The 26,132-nt window shown below is 38.5% G+C and overlaps 1 protein-coding gene across 3 annotated transcripts in view; it reads right to left on the bottom strand.

Annotated features, from left to right (window-relative positions):
* Window positions 1–26,132, bottom strand: part of NCOA7 (nuclear receptor coactivator 7) — a 146,136-nt gene that overhangs the window by 93,485 nt on the left and 26,519 nt on the right. The gene's annotated exons all lie outside the window — the stretch shown is intronic.

Genomic DNA, 26,132 nt, shown 5'->3' with positions numbered 1-26,132 from the left:
AGTTCATTTTTCAGTGAAGCTTAAGAGGGTGAAAGGGAAGTTTTTCCTTAGCCCCTAGAGAGTTAAGGACTAGGAAGGGCTTTGTTATCAAAGGGACTGGCATGTGCTCCACTCATTAACAGGAAGAAATATGGGAAGGAGTCACTTTTTAACACGGACCATGAAGTAGTTCTGCATCAGCCATACAACTAAGAGCAGCATGCAATTTACTGTCCCATTTTTCATGCCAATTTATATGTTCCCTGGTCTGGACTTTCCATTTTTAAATAGTATATTGTAATTTCTTTAATAAATGCAATGATGAGAAAATATAATAGCATATGGATGATCTCAGCCTCCTTCCTCATGCTGCCTCCTAAAGGAACTCTGGGTTTGTTTCCTTTTCCTGGTTCTGAGCTTATGAACACAGGTGTGGGAAATGAATTAGGGGGAGAAGTGGAAAAAGAAATATAGTGAGAGAAGAAATAGAAGAAAATAAACCTAAAAGGAAAGAAGGGGAAAAGGTAAAGACATGAGGAGATACACTGACTGGATATGGGAAGGGTTTCAAAAAGGAGAAAGAGTTTGGGGAAGCAGCTGAGAGACATGTAAAAGGTCAGAGAGATGGAGAAAGAGGATTTTAAAGTTTTATCAAATATATGGCATTTATTACCCTCTTGGATGTTTTCTGAAAGGTGAAGTAAATATTTATTTTCAATTATTTTCTCTGATATACTTATTTCTTTGAATGTGACTTAATCCTGGGATTGGACCAAGGAATGGCTGGTTATACACAGGTGACACACATGTACTTTTCCGAAGATGCCTTAAAGGTGGAGCATGTATGAATGAATGAATCAATGAATGAATGAGAAACAAACTTCAATCTGGGAAAGACGAAGCAGGCTAATTATAAGTTATCTATGTCAAATTTCATAAATTGATACAAACCTTGAATCAGACCATGTTATATAGACTTTTAGGCTAATTTCTCAAGCAAAGTCACTTTACACACATACACTGAGAGAAATCAAACTTCACTCAACATTAATCTAATTTAAAGAATAATGTAAGGTATTTTGTGAGGAAATAACTACCCCAAGACCTAACAATTCCCCACTGCTTGAACACTTTGCCCCAGATGGAGAGCTGGAATTTGCTATCATAAACTTTTCTTCATACTTAACATGTCACTTGGCACACACAGGTGCAATCAACTTCCTAATATGAAATTAACTAAGTAATCAACCACCCTCTCCAGTAGCAGACTTTACCAAGAAAGTTTTGCTTTGATTTTACATATTCTTTTTTATTTTTTAATAGTTGTTGATAAAAGGCAAGGTAATTTCTCATAGATGTGTACTTGTTTATGTAGTTTTAAATGTTCTGCTCCCAGGCATTCCTTTTAATTTCAATACAGTTTATAAAAGTCTCTTGAACATTTGTAATGTTAGAATAATAGTCATCCAAATTTCCTGTGGATTTCCATACTCCTGCATTAAGCCATAAGAAAACTCAGCTGGACTTTATTTTGGCTGAGTTAAAGGCAGTTTTGAAGAAAACCAAAATGGAATGGTAACAATATTTTATCAGATGGGGGAAAATGAATATGTTTTTAACTATTACTGAGACTCTGCAGGGAGTATATCAGCTACAGTTCAAACAAAAGCCAAATCGAGGAAAATTTCATTGCTGTTTGTATGGATTAGACCAAAGAATCTTTAATCTTTAATCATCTCCATCAAAGGGTCCCTTAAAAAGAGGGGCTCAATATTTTAACACATGTATAAATTAAAACTTCACAATGGCATTAGCAAAAACGAAAATTCATATTTACCAACCATTATGTCCCTGGCATGACAACTATACATTTTTTAAAGTGCTCTTTATCCATAAATTAATTTTTCTATATTCAGATACTGTTTTAGTGGAGTTGTGGTATTAAACACTAAATTGAGTTTTCTGAAGTCTACATAAAGCTGTCACAATATTAAAAATTCTAAAATAGTTAAGATGAAAATATAATTACCTAAACTAATGAAAGAATTTGTACTTTTTCCATTTTGTTTCCAAGAAGCATAAATGATAGAATCTCGAGTAGGAAAGTTCTTTAAAGGTTATCTTGTCAAATCATCCATTCAATGATGGAATTAACTATGATATTTGCAGTGATATGTACAGTGTCTAAAAACTCACTGAGACTCAAAGCATGTCATTCTCCTTTTTAAAAGCTTTAACTCCAGTGCCTAGTACAGTGCCTGACATACTACAGAAAACTGCAGTAGATTTCAATGGCCTCCCTACAATCTACTCCTTATTCTGTAATACCAGATCTGGGTAGGACTCATCCTAGCTCCAGGAAGGACATCTTTATATGGGCCTGTCCAATCAAAGCACTGAGTCTCTGCCTCTGCCAGTGGCAGCCACTACTCCAAAACCCAGCACCGGCTCTAAGTTGGTCCAATCCCTGTGAGTCTCAGGACCTGTGAGACCTAATAGCAAGCATTTGCTTTGCCTGCTGTTGCATAATAGAGATTCTGACTTAGCAGCATTTATCAAGTAAAGCCTGAAAAAGGAAGCTAAAAGAAAGGAAGGATTTAGATACAGACAAACTGAGTCATAATGACATTATTTGAGTCCCAAACCCAGGCATTCCTGATGTCAAATCTTATCTGGGACTTTTTACTTATCTGAACCAGAAATCTCCATATTCCCTTTTTTTTTCTCCTAAGGTAGTCTGATCTGTTTTCTGTTACTTGACCCTAGAAAGGGGAAAGAGCTTCCTGACTATTACGGAAATTTGCGTAAGTAAGGTTGCTCCATGTGAACAACCCCAAAATGTGGATTGGCTGAGCTGGGTTTGGATGATACTTGGAAACTTAGCAGTCTCTATCACATGAAAATAACATGGATAGCTGTTGTATCTTAAGATTAGATTGTGTGCCTATCAAGGCTGCAGTTTTGGGGAACTTAGGAAATTTTAAAGATTCTGGAATAAGTTTCTACCTCTTTTAGCCTGACAAAAGAAAAGAACTTTTATCTGGGAAATACACATCCTTTTAAATTATCAGGCTGGAGAGACACTAAAATGAGACTGCAATCACATCTTACTTCCCGCTGGAGCTATGTATTCATCTCCAGAACCAGCTTGCTATTGCCACAAGCAGCTATACATTAATCTAATAATGCCACACCAGACACTATAACTTAATGCATAGCCAATCACTAATCAATGCTATTTCTGTAAGCCAACAAGAATTCCTGGCACATCACTTTGTATCAGCCCACTTCCTATCTCTTTTTTGCCTTTAAAAATCGACTTGTAACTGCTGCTAATCAGAATGTATATTCAGGGCATCTTCAATCTATGCTCCTGGGCTACAATCTTCAAGTTTGGCTCAAATCAACTCAACTTGCATTAATTTTGCCTCAGCTTCTTCCTTTTAGGTCAGCAAGACTTCAGTGAGGTCTTAAAAGAAACAGACAAGCTTGAGATATCATTGGTCTGCTGAAAGTAGAGTGAGATGAAAGTACAACTCTGCTAAGAGAAAACCTTTGTCTGTGGCTTGCAGCAGCTGAGAGTCTGGTGACCTTGGTTAAATAACAACCTCTTAAGACCTCAGTAGCTCACCTCTACCAAGAAGTTAGCTTAAGTTGTTTTTAATATATTTTCCATCCCTAAATGTCTATAAAAATAAACAATAAAGTAAATAAATGAATCTAGATCATATGGAGATTATTTGATGAACAAAAATCTTCAGTTTTTTAAATCAAACTTTAAAGAATTTTCTTTTATCTACAAGGGATTAATTATACTATGTTCACATGTATTTAATAAGTATTATTTACATTTTAAAGTCACTTTGGTTTTCTCTAGTGATGATTTCAGACACACAAATAAGTGTATCATGAGAACTTTTTATGGTTAAAACCAAATATTTGTTTTTATTAAAACAAAAACAAAAATAAGCTGCCCACATATTTCTGTTAATACTTTTCCACTGTGTATGAAAGTACATCTTATTTTTAAAGATCATTTGTCACGTCTTAGTAATCCTACCGACCAAATATTTTTGCAGGCATTATGATTTTAAAAAAATAATAAAAGCTTTGCAGTTTAACATGACAATTTTTTTAAATTCTATTATTATTTCTCAGAGGAAACAACACTGTAGAACCAACAAAAAGGAAGGAAGAGACAAAGGGAAGAAGGGCCTTACTTAAGCTAGTGTTAACTTTATAATTTCTCTGCAGTTAGAAGTTAGGGGCAAAACTGAGTTTTGGGGGAGTGAGAGGAGGTCAGGGATATGTCTTAAAGCTGCACCGCCTAAGCAACCTGACTCCTTTTATTAGAACTGCATGTTTATTTGGGGTGGCCTGTGGAACATGCTGATGGCAATGGCACAGGGGAATGGAGAGAGACGCCACAGCCCCCAAAGCACCTCTTGCCACCACCCTGATTGAAACAAGACATCAGCCTCATTTATTCTCTCCCCCTTCCCCTCCCCCCCACCTTTCCTTTCCTTTTCTTTTCTTTTGACAGAATCTTGCTCTGTTGCCTAGACTGGAGTGCAGTGGTGTGATCTCAGCTCACTGCAACTTCTGCCTCCCGGGTTCAAGCGATTCTCCTGCCTCAGCTTCCCGAGTAGCTGGGATTACAGGAGCCTGTCACACCTGGCTAATTTTTGTATTTTTAGTAGAGACAAGGTTTCACCATGAGGCCAGGCTGGTCTCAAACTCCTGACTTCAAGTAATGCGCCTACCTCAGCCTCCCAAAGTCCTGGGATTACAGGTGTAAGCCACCAAGCCCGGCCAGCCCCATTATTTCCAAGAGTTTTAGCTGTCTGCCTACTCAACTGTTTTATGTTTGATCTTCATAACAAGCAAATTTATCTGTCCTGGTTTCCACTTTTTTCTTAATTTCTCATTTACTCTTTAATGAGGTTAAACTATGCAAATCACTTACAATTTATGACTTCAAATTCACAAATTTCTAGTGCCAATAGTTTCACTCTGCAGCAACACAAACTGGAGCAGAAGTTTTATTTTGAAGATATGTTTCATTAAGCATAATTTCTGGAAGTTGAAAAATAACTTACATTATATGCAAGAAAGAAAACTATTCTGAAGTTCCAGAGAGAAACTGAAATGAGTAACAGGATTTTGGTGGGCAGAACACATGGCAGGGGAGAAAGGAGGTCTGGAGACCATGCCATGCTGTGACACAACAGTGTGGCGATGTCCCACAGACCTGAAATCTGGAGCAGCCGAGGCTGCAGAAAATAACAAGGTGTCTGAGAGATCCAGCGGTTCCTCCTGTGTCCTGCCAAAGAACATCCACTTTGTAGCAGCACTTCCCCAGGAGGTAAGCTTGGTGCTGAGTTTCACTGTAACTGGCTGTGAATTTTGAACAGCCCACCAACCAAAGCTGATATAAGACTGTGATCTTTGAGCATCCTTAGTATGCTAGGCCCTTAAGGGCCCTAAGTGAAGGCTCTTCACTGCCCCATGACAAATGGGACTAGTTAAAACCAATCATTTGTGGCCTTACGGACTCATTTCCTCTATCCAGGCTGCAAACTTCATTTCCCCTATCCAGGGTGCAAACTTTAATCTCTAAGTAGCATTACCAATGAACCTGTGTGTGTCCTCTTGCCTGGCAAATAATAAAATAATTTACTGCTTGTTTTGTTCATCCCTTAAGTAGTTAAAAGAGAGTAAAGTATTTGGGGGCTCCCTAGCAGGGGGATAAAAGCAACCAAAATTTGACCTGGGTAGGGTTAGGCAGGTTTAGTGCACAAAATGACAAAGTGGCAGAGAGCCTCCTAAAAATTATTATAACCATCACTCAAGAGGAAATTGTCCAGACACATGATCAAGAGATTGACTGTCATGGAAGAAACCTGAAATGATTCCCTAGTGCCTTTGAAATTCTTGGTAGAAATCTTGTAGATCATGATCAATGATGTTTCTTCTTATTTTCTAGGTGAAGACTTTAACTGTCGATCAAAAGGGAGATACAGAAGAAGTATAGAGCAGATAACACTGTGAAAGAATTGACGCAAACAAGCCCGGTGTGGCGGCTCATGTCTGTAATCCCAGCACTTTGGGAGGCCAAAGTAGGCAGATCATCTGAGGTCAGGAGTTCGAGACCAGCCTGGCTAACATGGCAAAACCACATCTCTATTAAAAATACAAAAATTGGCCAGGAGTGGTGGCGCCCACCTGTAGTCCCAGCTACTGGAGGAGGCTGAGGCAGGAGAATCACTTGAACCTGGGAGGAGGAGGTTGCAGTGAACTGAGATTGCGCCACTGTACTCCAGCCTGGGCAACAGAGTGAGACTCTGTCTCAAAAAAAAAAAAAAAAAAAGAACTGACCCAAACGATAGACTTCTCTCAAAGATTATAAGGAATCGCTCTCAGTATCCCAGTCACAGGCAAATCCCATGCACTTACATGGGCCCAGGCATCTGCACATTGTCTCTTCTCTGCCTGAAACTTCCTTCCTCATAGCAAACTTTTACTCATATCTCAAGACAGCCCAAGTCACCTCTTTTATGACATCCAGCATCTTTTCAACAGTCATTTCTTCTGCTCTATACCCTCAGCACTTGGCAGTCACCTCGTTTCCAGTATTTATCCCATTGCTGCTACTATATAAGCATTCTGTTATTACATCAGACTGTGCATTTCTACAAATGTTTGCTAGGACATGGATGTGTATGATCTCATGGCCAGAGACTATAAGAGAAATGGCTCATGAGGGATAATATGTTCTTCCAAAACAAATTCTGTCAACTCCATCACAAATGAGTCTGTGGAAGAACCAATGCTGAAAGCATCTCAAGAAACAAATATGGCCCAATAAACTCAAGTTTCTAATGGACGGGAATATAGGGGATGGCGAGAAGGCACATAATAGAGCTCAAACAAAAGCAAAAAGCAAATGACAGAAGTCTATAGGAACAAGCATAGAAAGTGAAAGCTCAGCGTGAGCAGAAGTTTGTAAACAACGCAAAGGAAAACTAACGAGAAAATTATAGGGATGTTGAGAGGCTGAAGAGGCAAGAAGCAATAGGCCCACTGGGTGAAGTTAAGCTGTAAGAGAGAGAAAACAGGTCTAGTCCAATCCTATTTTCAGCTTTAGCAAGGAGAATAGGCAAAAAATTAAAAAGGATGACATATCCATGGCTAAGAAGAAAGTGAAATCCAGGATGAAGTCTCTAGTCCTCTCAAAGCAACCCTCTGAGTTGCAGTATCATTACCAGTAATCTCAGAAGAATCACTGAGAAAGAAAATTGGAAGTAGGAAAAAAAAAAAAAAAAACCAAAAACCTGGTTTTCAAAAGAAATAAAAAATTTGGAAATGACACACTGAGTAGCTTGATATCAACTGTCAGAAAAATAAACTGATAGCTCATTAATCATTTGTGGTTACTTGAAGATAAATTATTGACTTCTAGGAACCACTATAGGTACACTAAAATGAGTGACTCTAAATGAACATAATTATCTTTTTTGGTTGGGCTAGATTTGGCATATTGATGGGCCAGTCACAGGAGGTAGTATAGAAAGATTTCACTAAGGCCCCGGAAAATGTCACTACCTTTCTTAAGGTAAGATGGAAACAGCTGGACTAGAGAATTTGGTTAACTTAGAGAAAACTAATTTATAGCCAACTGAAATACTTAATGATAACTATTTCATGTAATGACAGTACTAATATGCCATAATGCATAAAGCTTTCCAATTCAGCCTTTTAATCAACTACTTGGATAAGAACATAACACATGCTATTCAAGTTGCATATCTTACGCAATCTAGGGAGGGCAGAAAATATGTTCAATGTTAAAAATCAGGCTTCAAAATTCCTGGAAAATAGAATAATAGACAGAAAACAAACAGGACAAAATTCCAATTCAGATGGAAAAACACTTTCCCCCCTCACTATGAGCATAATTGCTGTCAACAAAATAATGAAGTGTGATGTTTATTAATAAAAGTAAAGGATAACTACATATATCTATGTATATATACACACTATACACAGACATCTATATATAGAGAGAGAGAGAGACACAGGGTCTCACGTTGTCACCCAAGCTGGAGTGCAGTGGCATGATTAAAGCTCACTGCAGCCTTGACTTCTCGGGCTCAAGCAATCCTCCCACCTCAGTGCCCCAACCCCTAGGCCCCTGTCAGTAACTGGGACTACAGGCGCTCACCACCATGCCTGCTAATTAAAAAAATTTTTTTGTAGACATAAGTTCTCACTATGTTGCCCAGGCTGGTCTTGAACTTCTGGCCTCAAACAATCCTTCCACCTCAGCCTTCCAAAGTGCTGGGATTACAGATGTAAGCCACCTTCCCTGGCCTAATATTCTTATATTTGCATTAATCAGGTCGTATCAAGAAGGCAAAGAATCTGAAAACTCCATCTTAGGTGGAGAGATTTCGAAACTTATGATACTTATCCTGGAAAAGGTTCAGGGAGAACATGATGCTGTCTTTAAACACATGCAATGATAATATATGAAAGATGGATTTGATTTATTCTGTATGGATTCGAAGTAACAAGGAATAAACAGAATAAGCTGAAAGGAAATAAAATTTAACTAAAAATTTAACAACAATTTCCCTCTAACAAGAGTTTTTCAAACAAGAAATAAGCAGCCTTGAAGGTCCTTGAGATATTGTTATAGCTCGAAAAGTTCAAGTCCAGGCTGAAAACGTTCTATTTGTCAAAGGCAGCAGAGATTCCAAACCTAGCATGGTAGCCCACATGACCTCCGTATTTCGACTAAAAGATTTTATAATTCTGAAATTAGGCACGATGCCCACATTAAGGAGGTAAGTGGAAGAAGAAAAATATCAAGTTAACATGAACCTGACACTTAGAAAAATATCAAGTTAACATGAACCTGACACTTCTTAGAAAAGAAAATGCTATGTTTTCTTTCTAATCTCTCAATTACATCTTCTAGGATTCCAGGGCATTGTCTAATTACTATATTACCTGGTGCTTCTGTACTCTTAGAGGGGGACGGAAGTTCCTCATATGATATGACTATACAGCTAAAGCCACTGTGAAACAGTGCACTAAATTAGAATTTTGAATGCAGGAAAAGAAATTTACTAGTTGTTATCAGATCTACACAGACATAACCACTTCACCGCAGGTTGTTTACTTGAAAAAACACAGGAACATCTTTGCTAGTGGCTTCCTTTGTAGGAGAGGATGCTGCAGCACACCCAACTATTCTCAACAAACACACTGTATATCAAGTTCCTACACAGACGTCACTGCTTACAGCATTAAGATTAGCATCCTTCATTTAAAACAGATATGAATGATTGGTCCTCACTTATAACAGGATGACTATACTAATACACTAATGTATTAAAATCCAGTCACATAGTTTATTTTTAAAATTCCTATTAATAAGGAAAAACTTAATACCACCAAGGTGCTCTAACTCCTAGCATTGTACATCTGTCTCTTAAAATAAGATGTAAAAGTTCTACTAAAAAATTGAAACAGGAGCTCAAATACTTTTGGACATAGATTATAAAGAGGACATATTATAATAATTTGTTACCAATGGTTATAATAATTTTTTATGGAAAAATGTCTAAACTTTAAAATTTTATTTTTAGAGATTAAAATTTTAAATGTAAACTCTAAAATTTCTAAATTAATGTTTTCATCTAAGATATTACAATTAAAAAATTCTCTTATGGAAGAGAATGTTCTAATTATTTTTACATTCTAATATTTAAAGGGCACTATGGAGGTAGTAGTTAAGAATAAAGGCTTTGGAATTAGATACAAGTAGGAAGAGACCCTGTCTCCATTATTTGCTAGCTATGGAACTTGGGGAGTTATTAAACCACTCCAAGCCTGTTTCCTTGCCTATAAAAATGAGAAAACTAATACCATGGTGAGGTCATATTTGTAAATCTCCTGGCACCGCATGAGTGTGCAATCAGCAAAAGAGAGCCCACAGTGCCACCAATCCGCACAAGTAAAACTAAAACACATTACAGGCCCTAGACAGCCAGCCTAGGTGCATGTATCCCAGTATGGCTCCTCTCCTGCCTTGCTTCTTTGCTAATATCCTCATGGCATTATGTAACCGTCAGCCTTCAAGTGGACATCCCTGAGGGATCCCTTTCTGATGCACCATCCTCATTAGCCAACAAGCATGCTCTAATGCCTCCTCTTCCTCTTCCATCTTCAAAAACTCACCATTCCTTGACTCTCACATCTTCCTCCTGCCAAGGCCTGAATATTTGGCTTCCCTTCCCAGCCGATTTCCCAAAAGAATTGCCTAGAAGCTTGGTCTCCACTCCCTTACCTCCTATTCACATCAAACTGGCTTCTCCCACCACTGTGCTGAAACTGCTTTTATCCAATCAATTATCAGTGACCTCCAAGTGTCAATCTTAATGGATACTTCGCAGCCGTCATCTTAATTTACCTCTCAGCTACTTGCAAACCTGCTGATCATTCACTCCTTGAAATTCTCTCTTCTCTCAGCTGCAGTGATTCTATCTCTTCTGAATTCCATCATACTTGTCTTTCTGTACTAGACCACCAAATGTTGGAATTTCCTAATTATGTTCCCATTCTTTAGTTCTGTTCTTTTTTTACTTTATATGCCCTCCCTATATGATGTCATCCTTTCCCATGGCTGAGGCCAACAACTCTGAAATTTCCATCTCAGTCCGGAACCTGTTTTCAATCCAGATTTACACATACCCAATTGTGTATTTAGTGGTTGTCCTGTAAGCATCTCAAACTTAACATATTAAATTCTTGAGATACTGTCTCAAAACTGTTGTTTTTCTAGTTTTTCCATTCCAGTTAATGGCACCTCCATCTATCTAGCTGTTAATCCAAATTCCTAAACATGGCCAAGAAGGCCCTGCATGACCTGCCTCAGCCTACCTCTTCACATTGCCTGAGCATTTCTCCCAAAAAAGCACTGTGTTCAAGGAACATTGGCCATCTTGCAGATCCAGGAAGCTGCCAAGCTTTTTGTCACTTTAAGGACTTTTCATCTAAGGATTCTCCCTACCTAGAATATTCCCGTCCTTCCCTCTCTCCCTAGCCCTTCTCCTAAACACACAGATTACCTGGTGAACTCCTGCTTGTATCCAAGATCATTAAAAGTCATTAACACATGAGTATTAAATGACCTTTAAATGTCATTTTCTCCAAAGGTCCTTGAACATAACTTGTGTCTAAAGTGGATACTACTTTTGCACTTCTCTTTTATGATGTCTTGTTGTTTTCCCTCATAGCAAATACAGCCATTTATAATGACATATGGATTTGATGTTCTTCTTTAATGTCTGCTATGGTTTGAATGTTCCCTCCAAAACTCATGTTGAAATGTAATTGCCATTGTGACAGAATTAAGAGGTGGCACTGTTAAGAGGTGATTAGGCCAAGTGGGTTCCATCCTCATTAATGGATAAATGTTACTATTGTGGGAGCATGCTGGTTATCAGAAGAGTGCATTTTTATAAAAGTGAGTTTGGCCCTCTCTTGCTTGCTCACTCTTTTTTTTTTTTTTTTTTTTTTTTTGAGATGGAGTTTCATTCTTGTTGCCCAGGCTGGAGTGCAATGGCGCAGGTCTCAGCTCACCACAACCTCTGCCTCCGGGGTTCAAACAATTCTCCTGCCTCAGCTTCCAGATTACAGGTGTGCACCACTACGCCCAGCTAATTTTGTATTTTTAGTAGAGACAGGGTTTCTCCATGTTGGTCAGGCTGATTTCAAACTCCTGACCTCAGGTGATCCACCTGCCTGAGACTCCCAAAATGCTGGGATTACAGGCATGAGTCACCGCGCCCGGCCCACTCTCACCCTTTCTTGCCCTCCCACCTTCCACCATGGGGTAATAAGCATGCAGGCCCTTGTCAGATGCTGGCACCATGCTCTTGGACTTCCCAGACTCCAGAACTGTGAGCCAAATAAATTTCTGTTCATTATAAATTACCCAGTCTGTGACATTCTGTTAAAGCAACACAAAATGAACTAAGACAATGTATTTGTGAAAAGTATTCTCCATAAGGGCAAGGACCATATTTGTTTTGTTCACCAATCTACCCTCTGGGCTTAACAGGCACAGGCACATAAGGTCTCTCTGAGATGCAAGCAATGCATACGTTTCTCCTCATAACATAAAGAATATTACCTAAATTCTTACATTTAATTACATGAAAGAACTGAGAGAAGTCTTAAATATCTAGTTGCATTGGCTAATATAAAAACCAAAATGGTCATTATTCAAAATCACAGAAAGGTTTTCCTATGCATTAAAAACAAACAGGAAGAAGGAGGTAAAGATTACATATATTGGATTTGTAACCCAATTAATTTTATAAGTTTTCATTTTCAATGATTCATTAAAATAATGCCTTTTTTTTTTTAGAAACGGAGTCTTGCTCAGTCACCCAGGCTGGCGTGCAGTGGTGGAATCTTGGCTCACTGCAACCTCCGCCTCCCAGGTTCAAGCAATTCTCCTGCCTCAGCCTCCCGAGTAGCTGGAACTGCAGACACACACTGCCACGCCTGGCTAATTTTTTTTGTATTTTAGTGGAGATGGGGTTTCACTGTGTTGCCCAGGCTCGTCTCGAACTCCTGAGGTCAGGCAATACACCTGCCTTGGCCTTCCCAAGTGCTAGGATTACTGGCGTGACCCACTGCGCCCAGCCAAAATAATGCCATTTCGTATAAAGTGTGCTTAAATATGAATATATGTGAGCTTACAACTAATTTTTATATTTTAAAAATCCATATACTCTTTTCAAAGAAAAATATGTTTGCATATGTATGTATGTGTGTGTATATGCCTGTTTTTACATTTAAAATATAGCTACCCTTATAAAATAAAAATATCCAGATTATATAAACTTAGAGTTGTGGTTTAAAAAAATTAAATTTCTCTTATTGTCTAGTGACAGCAGTTGACTTGGCATAGTAGAAGGAACTACCTCCCCACCCATCCCCCTTAAAAGACAAAAAAAAAAAAAAAAAAAGAGATGTTGGAGCCATTGAAATGGAAATTGCTCAGTCCCCAATGACCTTACCAGCATCTGCTGCAATTACCTTCTGAAAATGAAATAATCAAATTACCGTTCAGCTTTCTGCTGTGCTAACAAAATTAATCTGAAATATCAAAATTCATCTGCTTTATATTATGTATTATTAACTTCTAAAACAAAAGCTCTTCTAGCTCTAAATCGTGAAGTACATGCACCACAGGTGTCATAATCAACAGTAATATATTCTCACATACACGGGAAAAATTAACGGAATGATTAATAACTTTGCTCAAATTATCGATGACAGTGATTTGATTTAAGTCACTCCACATATTCAAAAGTAAGATCAATCAATTTTATGTGTGGTTTGGTTTTTTAAAAAAATTGTTAGGTTTTTCTTGAGACAGAGTCTTGCTTTGTTGCTCAGGCTGGAATGACATGATCATAGCTCACTGTAACTTCCAATACCAGAGCTATCTTTTCACCTCCACTCCAAAGTAGCTAGGGTTACAGGCATGTGCTGTCATGTCTGGCTTTTTTTCTTTTTTTTTTTTTTTTTTTTGTAGAGACAGGGTCTCACTATGTTGCCTAGGCTGATCTCAAACTCCTGGTCTCCAGCACTCCTCCCACCTAGGCCTCTCAAAATGCTGGGATTACAGGTGTGAGCCACTGTGTCTGGCTGATCAATTATAATTCTTTTTGAGATGGAGTTCCCTCTTGTCACTCAGACTGGAGTACAATGGCTCGATCTCGACTCCCTGCAATGTCCGCCTCCTGGGTTCAAGCGAATCTCCTGCTTCTGCCTCCTGAGTAGCTGGCATTACAGGCGTCCAGCACCTCGCCCAGCTAATTTTTTGTATTTATATTAGAGACAGGGTTTCACAATGTTGGCCAGGCTGGTCTTGAACTCCTGACCTCAGGTGATCCACCTGCCTCAGCCTCCCAAAGTGCTGGGAATACGGACATAAGCCACAGCACTGGGTGAATCAATTTTGATTCTATCCTGCTTTGTAGAACAGATTTGTTCGGAAAATATACGTGCAAATTGTATTTTAAAAAGATATAGAGTGGTTTAGAAAAATCACTGAGTTTTAAAATTTAGTAAAGAATATTTAAAACATGAATAAATAGCCTCTAATTTAACTGCTTCCTAAGTTTAAATGATCAAAGTTTGGCCATCTAGTCTGTCAAGTATTCCATAAGTACACTAATAAATACCATATAAAATTTTTATTGTTGTAATTAATAGTCTTGTTCTCTGGTTCTTCTATATTTAAATTTACTTCATGCTCTCCATTCTCCACACTCGAACAATTCTTGTCTCACAACCATCAAGCTACATTTATCATTTCAGTCCATGATATCCCCACCTCCAAGTCATTTTTGACTCTCCAAATAAAATCAGTTGCATGGTTCTAGTAGCAGAATTATTGAGAAAAGACCCTTTTCTTGGTCTCCACCACATTCTTAGATGCTAGATCCTGTCTTGCTTTGGGAAGAGACCCAGGAGGTCCCCAATCCAACTAACTCATCTTCTCTTCTTGGGCCTAGAACACTCTACATGCTCCATGTTGTTGACCCACATCTGACTTGACTTTACCTGGTGGTAAATCATATTTGCAAGCCATGAACCAACCTGTATCCTGCTAGGTCTTCTTAAACCTTGGCCACTCTCCTTTTCATTCATTACCATTTTCATTCATGTGTGTGAAGCAAAACATTAAAAAAAGTAGGCAAGGCTGCTGCATGTTCACTGGTATAATACACCACAAAAATGAGTGTAGAAAAAACCTGAAACCCTAACCATTTTGTTTATGCAAACTTTATTTGAAATGATAAAGAAAAAGGGAAGTAAAAATGTGTGAACAAGTGTCCGCTGGCTCAAGAACCAGGTCTTCGCTTTTACAATAGAAGTGACCAAGCTGGGAGAATTTTACTTGTTGGGGCCTCCAACTCTGAATCTAGAGAGGCAATAGGAGAGACATTCTTGCCACACTCCAAAAAGGTAAGGTCAGGAGATTGCTGACATTTTTTGCTGATACGTAGGGAATTCCCAAGTTTCAATGGTAGAGTAGAGCTTCTCTAGTTTGTTCCAAAGTTCCTAATATGTTTGTACTGACAATCAGAAAATATCAGTTTAGTTATTAAATACATTTTTAATCATTTTAGCATTTAGGCCAGTGATTCCCACTGAGATTGAGAACTAATAGGTTCTAGAAAATTCAATTCAACATAGCTTAATGACAAATACAGCCATAATGATTTATGGGTGTGAGCTGTGAGGTCACGCATACCTGGGCTGAGACGTGGATCTGCCACTACATAGTTATGTGACCTTGGGCAAGTTACATAACATCTATAGGCTTAACATCTTTATCTGCAATCAGGATGATAACAGAACCTACTCCTTAAGGTAATTATGAGATTACACGAGAAACCAGTCTCTGTTACATGGTAAATTCAGCAAATGTTAGCTATTAATCATAGTGAATGACTGGTAGGTGCTGGTACGGGGCTAGACCCTGTGAGAAAGATAAAATTTAAAAAGACCTGACAATAAATGACAACAGACAAATAAGGCAGAGATGAGAGTGTTACAGGATGTATCCAAAGACAAACTGTGTTAAGGGCCCCAGAGGAAGGCATAAGAAAGTCCCCCAACACCCTCAAAGTCCAGTGGCAAGAGAAGGATCATGTAGTTGTGTGTGTTGGGTGGAGGGAGAGAAATAAAGTAGGAACAGCCTCAAGAAGACAGTGTCACAGTTAAAGATGGGTGTGACAGAGTGATATGTACATTGCTGTATTTAAGGAGAGTATAAAGAAGAGTAGTTCTTTGTATAGAAGGCATAGTTCTGAGGGGGCAAAGTGTAAGACATGTACAGAAAACCAAAACAAGAGATAAAGACAGGAGGGGAGGAAGGAGCCATATTGTTCAGAACCTCAAATGCCAGAAAGAAGATGGAACACATAAGTGACATATCTGAGCTCTGCCCAGGAATACTAATCCAGCAAGACGCGTAGGAGGATATGCAACTAGCACGTGACGTATGAGGGCAGAGCGGGTGAAGATTGTTTGGAATTTTCAGACGGGAATTTTAGGGGAAAAGAAAGGAAAATTGCTACAAAAATCACCAACAGCTGAATTGCAAGTATAAACTATGAAGCTTCAGAGCTGGGAGCACACAAAGTATTTCCTGGTTCAGAACTCAATTTTCTCTTGCTGAAGAGTCACTGTACCAGCAACCATGAAAGGTTTCAAATACATGTATGTCTTAGTCAGTTTGCACTGCTAATAATAAAAACATAGACTGGGTGGCTCAAATAACGAACATTTATTTCTTGCAGTTTCAGAGGCTAGGAAGTCCCAGATCTAGATGCTGGAGTGATCTGGTTCCTGGATGGACCAACTTCCAGGTTTACAGACGGCCACCTTCTTGCTGTGTCTTTTCACGGTAGTGAGAAAGTGTGCATCTTTATTGTGTTTCTTCCAATAAGGGTACTAATCCTATCATGAGGGCTCCAGCCTCATGACCTAATTAGCTCCAAGAAGCCACCTCCAAATACCATCACATTGGGGATTTAGAGTTTCAACATAGGAATTTTGGCGGGTGATTAAAACATTCAGTCCACAGCAATGTGACAAAAGTTGTTTCAAGTCAACAGTACCAAGTCTAAGTCCAAATTCAGGAGTCAGTTGAGCTGAAATCTTCCTCAGCTGTCAGCAACACTAATAAAAAGGGGAGGAGAGGCCGGGTGCAGTGGCTCACTGCCTGTAATCCCAGCACTTTGGGAGGCCGAGGTGGGCGGATCACGAGGTCAGGAGATCGAGATCATCCTAGCTAACACGGTGAAACCCCGTTTCTACTAAAAAATACCAAAAAAATATTAGCCGGGCATGGTGGCGGGTGCCTGTAGTCCCAGCTACTCAAGAGGCTGAGGCAGGAGAATGGCATGAACCCGGAAGGCGGAGCTTGCAGTGAGCAGAGATCGCGCCACTGCACTCCAGCCTGGGTGACAGAGCAAGACTCCGTCTCAGGCAGAAAAAAATTTAAAAAGAGAGGGAGGAGAGGAGACAGTTTAAATCACTTTTCTTTCCCTGGAATCTGTCTTGGAGTCTGGAGTATTGGACCTTTCACTGAAGCATATAACTAGAGCAGGTTTACAGACAAGTTTTAGGGGATTTATAAACTCCCTGAAATTTACCCAACAGTTGTATCTATATATTTGTATTTTTTCTCATTTATTCCTGTATTCACCATTTAGGGAGCAAGCTTTTATATTAAAATTATTTAGTGCTTATTTTTTAAAGTATTATTCTAAAGACTTCATATATTTTAATTCATTCAATCCTCTCAATAACCTTATAAGGTCGGTACTATTATTCCCATTTTGGGGAAAACTAGACCCAAAGCTCCACAATAGAAAGTAGTTCTATAGAGAAGAAACCTGCAGGAGGTCCAAAAAGCCAAAGTCTCCCAAGTTTCACCACAATAGTTCCATCTGCGGGTTTTGTGAGATGACTTTACTGTTCTTGAACCAGGATTTGGAATGACCACTCGGTCTGGGATTTCAGGTTAAACAGAAACATGCTTGTGATTATTCGTTGAAACTAGTTTATAGGAACCCATTAAACTGTAGTGTGGGAAAGTATATTACTGAACAGGCACTTTATGGACAGCTGCCAATCAGCCAATGTGTGTTAGATAAATAATTTTCAAATAAATTCATTTTTCAATGATAAAAAAACTCCTCACTCCCAATATGCTAACAATCAAATAATCCTCTAAATCAGTGGGTCATTCTTTTAATGCTGGCCCATAATAAAAAAATTTAAACTGTGATTCAATATGTACATACTTATAAACATTTAAAACACAATTTTCATAAACGAATATTTATTCTTACTACATACAACACATTCTGATATTTTCTATTTCAGTCCAGCTTAGTCCAGTCTAATCTATTCTGTTCTGTTCCATTAAAAAAAAAATGCTGTTTCTTATCCACTAAACTGATTTCATGAGACCCTAACGGGTTATAACCCACAGCTTTTAGTATCTTACACAAAATTAAGTAACTTGGCCTCTTCCTCAAAAATGAAGCAAAAAACCATGAGTCTAACTATTAATGGCTAAATGTTTATAAGCCTTTTTTTAATCTTTAGAAAAAAGTTAATGATTTCCTGAAAACATTAGCAGATAAAACTTGACCATGGATATTTTTCTCAGGAATGAATGTCAAGCAATTCATAAATATTCACTTAAGAGTTGCCTGGTCTGAACTCAAACGAGAAAATAGAAAACATAAGCCTTAACATCACAGCTCATGCAACAGTTTAGTTAGTAATTTGTAATACTGTCAAATAAGGTACTAGCAGCTTTTTCATAGGAAGTGGTTTTGAAATATTCTCAACATTTTTAAGATTAATAAAATTGCTGAATACTGAAAAATTTGTAGTGATAAAAATTAAAATTCACAAACCATTTATATCCTACATTAAAGAAACTGTTTTGAATATTGTGTCAGTTGATCAACAAGTATTTAACATTTGCTATACGCCAACCACTATTGAATGGGCCCCTTGAAAGAATAATGAACGATTGGAGAGTCTCCACCTTCCAGATGTCCATTTGCGGGGAGATTGACTGTAAACCCAATAAACAAATAAGAGCTATGGAAATCATGCAAGAGAGTGCCCTTGAGAAGTGCTGCGGATCGCTTCATCTCAGGTGGATGGTGCTTTGAAATTGAAATCCAATAATGTTTCTGGTAAAGTCAACTATAACATTCTCCTTCCACGCCCATATACAATTTTTTTTTTCTATTTATCACATTGTGAGGCTAACAGCATGTTCTTTTTTTTTTTTTTTTTTCTTGGAGATGGAGTCTCGCTCTGTCACCCAGGCTGGAGGGCAGTAGAGCAATCTTGGGTCACTGCAACCTCCGCCTCCTGGGTTCAAGTGATTCTCTTGCCTCAGTCTCCCATGCAGCTGGGATTACAGGTCTGTGCCACCATGCCCAGCTAATTTTTGTATTTTTAGTAGAGATGGGGTTTCACTATGTTGGTGAGGCTGGTCTCAAACTCCTGACCTCAAGTGATCCACTTGCCTCAGCCTCCCAGAGTGCTGGGACTACAGGCATGGGCCACCATGCTTGGCCCTAACAACATGTTCTAATCCCCCTTTCAGACAAAGTAGACACTAATACTTAGTGCAACGTAAACTGAGGTAACATGAAGAATAACACTCAGAGACACAGACACAGCAGACAGGGACTCGGGGCTCAGGTCCCCCATTTAAAGGCTGAGTGATTTGGGGTAAGTTATTTCACCTCCTGAACAATAGATTCATTACCTGCATTTATATTTATTTGTAGGATCATTTTAAGGATAAGCAGAATGCTTGTGAAATTACTTCATAAAGTACAAACAACTGCTATTATTATTAACTTGTATTAGAATCAGTAGGCATAGTGAAACTGATAAAATAAAATGACCAAATATTTAAAAAGTATAAAGCTAACATTTAGCAAGTACTTAAAACTGTTCTATTTGCGTTTTATGTATCAACACAATTAAAACTGCTATGACTATCTGAATCCAACAATGGGTAATAAATTTCTCCTCAAATGTCAGACATACTAACGATGATTTAAGATGATAAATCTCTAACAGCCCTTGGCCAGCAGGAAAAAACAATCTACAGTTAACTAACGAAAGGGCAAGAGTTCACAACACACCACTCCACCCACGTGGTTTAATCATTCTTGGCACCGGCACACCACGAAGAGATAGCTGCTTCCTAAGGTTCAAAGGCTGCCTCTGTGGGGCTGAAGACAAGGAGCATACCCCTTTGTGCTCCACCAGTGCTGCAGATCAACCACCCAGATCCATCCACGTGATGCCTTCCACTGGACCTCAGACTCTGTATTTGACCAAGAGGACAAAGGAAGGCTTTTTGTACAGAATTATTTCTGCATTCATTTCTATCGTGGGCAACTACTCTTTTCAGACAAGATGCAATCTTAGGGAGTAAAGTGGATCACTGTAATGCAACACCCTGACTTACACAGGTGAAGTATTACAGACTGCATGCTTCCTATTGTCTTAGTAGGTTAATACTCTGACATTAACCATATTATAGATGAATAAGTTCATAAGACATGGATTATGGGATGTTGTCAAGTTATAAACCAATTATTTTTGAAAAGGTCACTTATAGGTTAGATCTTTAGAACTCATGATGCATTTCTCCTAATTAATTTACACTGGTGTAAATTAATGTTCAGCTGTCAGGACTGCCAATAGAAATCTATGCAACCCACGCTGTGAGTAGCAGCAGGTCAGGTGACGTGTGTTCTACAAGCCCCGTTTTGCCACTAAAGGGGCACATGGCAGCACTGCAGAGCATAAGCTCTGGATGGAGAAGGGAAGACCTGAGTTCAAAACCTGACACACCTACTTTTATCTCAGTGAAGTTATTCAACCCCTTTGAGTATAAATTCCCATAGCAGTCAAATTTAGAGATTAATCTTTTTTAATCAGATGTCTGGTGTGAAGATAATCTGGATCAGTTTTTACAAAAGCCTTTATCATATCAAGGCATGCACAAAGATGATAATACTTCTATTCATCCCTGGGGTAAGATGCTGATCATAGCTAAAGATGACCAGCCCAGGTCTCTGACAAACCCAGTCCCTACCTGGCCACTCTGAGGACCAAGGGGGCCAGTATCACTGGCATGCCGGTTGACATGACGGTTCATCAAGCCACACAAGTGGTGAGGCTCTGATTACCAATTAATATATCTAAAAGTACCCTGGGATAGAGCCAGCCTGTCATGGACCCTTTCACTTCATGGGCTTAGGGTCCAACTATTAAACAAAAGGCTGTTAGATTTCTCAAGGCCCTTTGACTACATAACTCCACTTCATTATATCCCAGAACCTAACTATCTGTGCTTATAGCAAAGTATCTTTGGGAAATGATATGATTCCAATTTGGATTGTCATAATTGCTCCTTCTTCCCTGATCTGAACAACAAGAGCAGCTCATGGGCTGAAAGTGGGATGTCAAGATGAAAATTAAGTGAAGATGTAGGTAGACACAGAAGTAAGATCAGGAATGATTTGTTATTAAAGGAATATGTGAGTACTCACTGTGCCAGGTGCTATTCATATATTACCCTCAATCTTCACAGCCATCTTGGTTTCATTTTACTTGAACGCGAAAGCTACAAAGTGTACTATTCACACAATAGAGAAAGCTATACAGTGGGTTCAAATCTCCTCTGCCATGGAAAAAGAGAATAAGGGGAACAGCTGTTCAGCTCTGGCCCTCCTTGCTGGGTCCCATTTGAGCTTCTTTCCAGTTCTGGCTGGTTGGGATGTCTCCTTCTTCAAAACCATCTTGTTAGTTGGTTATTTTTAGCGACATTTAACAACTGAAGAAATGTAAGGTAAAGGAAGCTTAGAAAACTTGCCAGAGGTTATACACTGGAGTAAATTGCAAACACTAGGTGTTCTGCTTGTGGATCAGAGGTTCAAGGGTGAAGAATTGCCATGGAAGAGGCTGGAGATGGGAGCTAAGAAATGTTCTATACTTTGCATCCTTTGTCACTGAGAATGATGACAGAGGTAGTGCCGGCTCCTACTGCTGCTCTGAAAGGCTGGGTTAAGCGGAAAGCGGAGGTGGGAGTAGCAGTTCTGCTTTTCATGACAACCAGGGAATAGGGGAGGTGGGGAGCCAGCAAGGGACCTACATGAACACCCAGTCTGTGTCTTCGTCTATATTACTCACTGTTTACTCCCAGGCTGTCACACCTTATCAGAGGGGAAAAGTAAACCTCCCACAAAACACCATTTGGTTCAACTACAGATGTATTTTGGATATCTTCAATCAACGCTTGATCCTGAAAAAATGCTTTCAAAGAGTCTTCAACCAATGGCATACAAGGACCTACTTGGAAATCACAAAAGCCAAATAACGTCAAGCAAGTGTGTAAGAAGACAGCCCTGTATGGCAATACTAAAGAAAATTTTGCATTCTAACTACAAGGGGAAGGAAGAGTCAGCAGGGGTGTAACGAATGATACATGATAGTCACCCCAGAGGATAGTATAAATTGTACACCGTACAAATAGTACAGAAAGCATAATTTGCTTTAGTAATTCAGCTTTTCATTTGGTTTTCAAGATCTGTCAGGGATCAAGAAATTAATATAGACATATACTAATTTTGCATATATAAATTATTTGCAAAAACATTTGTGAAAAAGTTTCCCAAATCATTCAATCTAGATTTAACAACTATTATAAAACTATCCTGAAGCACCTGAAAACCAGTTGGACCAGGGTCAGAGAATCCAAAAAATTCATCAGGTCTTATCCAGAATTACTCTATCTAGTAGTAGTATTAATCCACCCCTCTATTTAGAGTTACACAGGCATGTTTCAAGATAAATTATAAGAAAGGAAAGACTGGGTGACCCTCAAATCACTAATTTCAATCCAAAATTATTAAAATAGGGTATTTTAAACTCTACTTTGATGTTAAACTTAAAGAGCGAAACGTCAACAAAACAGGTTTGGCAAAGGACTATTTATCAAACACAGTCATGCAACGATTATGAAACCACATGATAAGATAGCACACAAAGAAAACATTGGCTATTTAACTACTCGGGAGAAAAAAGGCAAGGTGGAAGGGGGAAGCAGTCTAAAAAGCAGTTTTTAGGGTTTCAGATACATAATTGTGGCAACAGGCACAGCATCAGGGTAAATCTTCCTTTTGACTTCCTTGGAACACTAGTTGAGATTTATGTAAGGCGGTATAATTTAGTTTAGAGAAAACTGAGATTGCATCAATTTGGCCTCACCCTTGGCCTGACATTTTATCCTTCTCTCCAGAGATCTTGCTTGGACTGCCTTAAGTACGCTGCTCCAGAGAACTCTGCTCTGTGTTGTCAGAAACCGGCTTTCAAGTAAGTTCTGTTGCTAATTCCACATAATAATTCCACAGTTAAGTCAGAAGGCATTTGAAAAGATGTTTAACTTTGGATGGCTCTTTTCTGATTACAGGCTGAAGGGGGTTCTTTTCTCTTTGGTTTGCCTTTTGCTTTTAATAGCTTGACCATTTCTGGCTTCCACTGCATTGTAAGAGCTAAACTACAGGTTTGACAGTCAATGTTTCTCTCTCTCTCTGCCTCTGTCTCTCTCTCCCTGCTCCCACCCTCTCTTCTCTCCATTCTCTCTCCATCTCTCTCATTTCCTAGTTACAAATCATGCTGTCTTACTGTCTTAAGAGCACCACTGATTTCATCCTTGTGCCACTGTCCCTATGCTCCCAAGATCATATTTCAGCATTTTAGGATATGTTTTTTGTTTCATTGTTAGAATACTTTTCAGAAGAGGTCATGATAAGCAAGACAATTTTACATTTCTGAGTTGAAAAAACTGTGCTGCTCTTCCAGAACAGTTTTGGTTTGTATTCTCAGTTTCAGGGGCTCCCCTGACTCTACATTTTAGGAACAAGAAGAGGTTAATATTGAGCAGGTTGTTCATGAACCGACAGTTACCTTTACTACAGGAATCACTTTGGATTCAGGCTGAGAAGGCACTATAGCTCTTAAAATCACTATGTAGGGCATGTGAAGAAGAAAGAAAAGAAAGAAGAAGAAAGTAAGGAGGAGGAGGAAGGAGGAGGTGGGAGAAAGAAGGAAGGGGGAGAAGCGGGAAGGGGGAGGAGGAAGAAGAGGAGGAAGAGGAGCAGGAAGAAAGGGAGCAGGCGAGGAAGGGAGAGGGGGAGGAAGGGGAGGAGAAGCATGACCACCATCTTGACCTAAACTCATATCTTATCCACAAATAAATTCAAAATGGATCACAGACTTAAATATAAAACATAATGCTATAAAATTTTCAGAAAAGAAAAACAGGAGAGAATCTTCAGAACACAGAGCTAGGCAAAGAGATCTTAGAATTCAGACCAAAAGCACAATTCATAAAAGGAGAAACTGATAAATTGAACCACATCAAAATTAAAACCTTTTGCTCTGTAACTCTGTTAACTGGATGAAAAGACAAACTACAGACTGGGAGAAAATATTTGCAAATCGCATATCCAACAAAAGACTAGAATGTGTACAATTCAACAGTAAAAACCTAAACAATTCAATTCGAAAATGGGCAAAAGATAGGAAAGGAGATTCCACTAAAGAAGATACACTATGGCTAATAATAAGCACATGAAAATGTTAAACTTCACTAACCACTAAGAAAATACAAATTAAAACCATAATGAGATATCACTACATACTTATCAGAATAGCTAAAATAAAAATAAAAAATATTGACCCCACCAAATGACAATGCAGAGAAACTGGATTACTCAGACTTTGCTGATGGGAATGTCAAATGTTACAACCATTCCAGAAAAGAGTATTGCAGTTTCTTATAAAACTAAAAATACACTTATCCTTTGACCCAGCAATTGCACTCTAGGACAGTTATCTCAGGGAAATGAAAACCCATGCTCAAACAAAAACTTGTACATAAATGATTGTAGCATCTATCATCTTTGTTCATAAATAGCCCTAACTGGAAACAACCTAAATGCCCTTCAATGGGTAAATGACTAAAAAGCTGTGATTCATCCATACTATGGAATGCTACTGTGCAATAAAAAGGAACAAACTATCGATACATGCAACAGCTTTGAGGGATGTCAAGGGAGTAATGCTGAAGGGAAGAAAAAGCTAAATGCCAAAGGTTACATACTATATGATTCCATTTACGTAGTATTCTTGAAATGACAAATTATAGTGGTTGTCAGAGGAGGCCGGCAGATGGAAAGAGTGACTAGGGATACAAAAAGGTAGCATGTGGGATCCTTTTAATGCAACTGTTCTGTATCTTGACTGATGGTGACCACAGAAATCTACATATGTGATATAACTGCATGGAACTAAATACATACAAACACACATACAATGAATGCTCTGAATAAGGCTGGTGGATTGTATCAATACGAATTTCCTAGTTGTGATATTGTACTACGGATAAAGAATACAGGGTATCTATTACTCCTTACAACTAACTACATGTGAATCTAAAATTATCTCAAAATAAAAGCTTTGGAGATCTTATTTATTCTAAATATCCTATCTGTCTGGTGTCTCATCCATTAGATGCCTGATGTCTTCCTTCCCTAATCTGGTTACTCTACCTGTAGTCATAATAGCAGAAAATATTTTACTACAATTGGTAGTTTAACTTGTACTTCCCCAAAACCTTATTCATGATTTACTGTTCCTAACTGGAGCATGCCTTTTGGAGATGGCCTTATGTTTAATACTGACTCTTATGCTGCATGAAATGGACAAAATATTTTCTGAGTCTTAGTTGCATCACTGGTAAAATGGAGATAAATTAACCGATGTCATAGATTTATTTTGAAGGCAATTAAAATAATAAGTAAAGCACTCAGTACATAGTAGGTCCTTAAATTGTTTCCGTCCTTTTCCCATTATCAACCTAAAATCTCACTTAATTACTAGATAAAAACATCAACAATAAACTTTGGTTTTGGCTCCAAGGCTCATATTTAGAAAATAATAAATGCATCTCTAATGAGCACAGCCTGGGGACTGGGGATGGAATGAGGCTAAATTCAGTTCTTAAGACGTATTTCAATTTAGGAGAAACATAATGTTTTTAAGCCTATGTTCTCTGAGTTTGAAAACATTCTGGCTTATCAAAATGTTTTACAAATGTTTAGCATGTAATTCATTTTATTATGTTTAGTGAGTGACTGCCACATAGACATTTAAATCTGTAAATGCTAACCAATCATATACTAAATTACTTCTATTCAGATATCAACAAATTTATTTACGTTGGACAAGTTCCAGCCTTAAAAATGACTCTGATTCAAAAATATAATTTCACCCATTTCACCTACCTACAAAAATATTTTTTAGTAATAGACTCCCTACAAGGTGATAAGCTTTAAATGTGTCAGAGATTTTCAGTTATAGTCCAACCAATTAAGCTACAGAACAGTAGGAGCGAAGCACTTAGGATTTAAAATTCAAGGTAGGTTGCT

Source organism: Hylobates moloch, unplaced genomic scaffold (assembly GCF_009828535.3).
Source record: "Hylobates moloch isolate HMO894 unplaced genomic scaffold, HMol_V3 SCAFFOLD_2, whole genome shotgun sequence".
In the NCBI taxonomy this organism is placed as follows: domain Eukaryota; kingdom Metazoa; phylum Chordata; class Mammalia; order Primates; family Hylobatidae; genus Hylobates; species Hylobates moloch.
The sequence above is the reverse complement of the archived record's forward strand: the minus strand, read 5'-3'. Positions and strand labels throughout refer to the sequence as shown.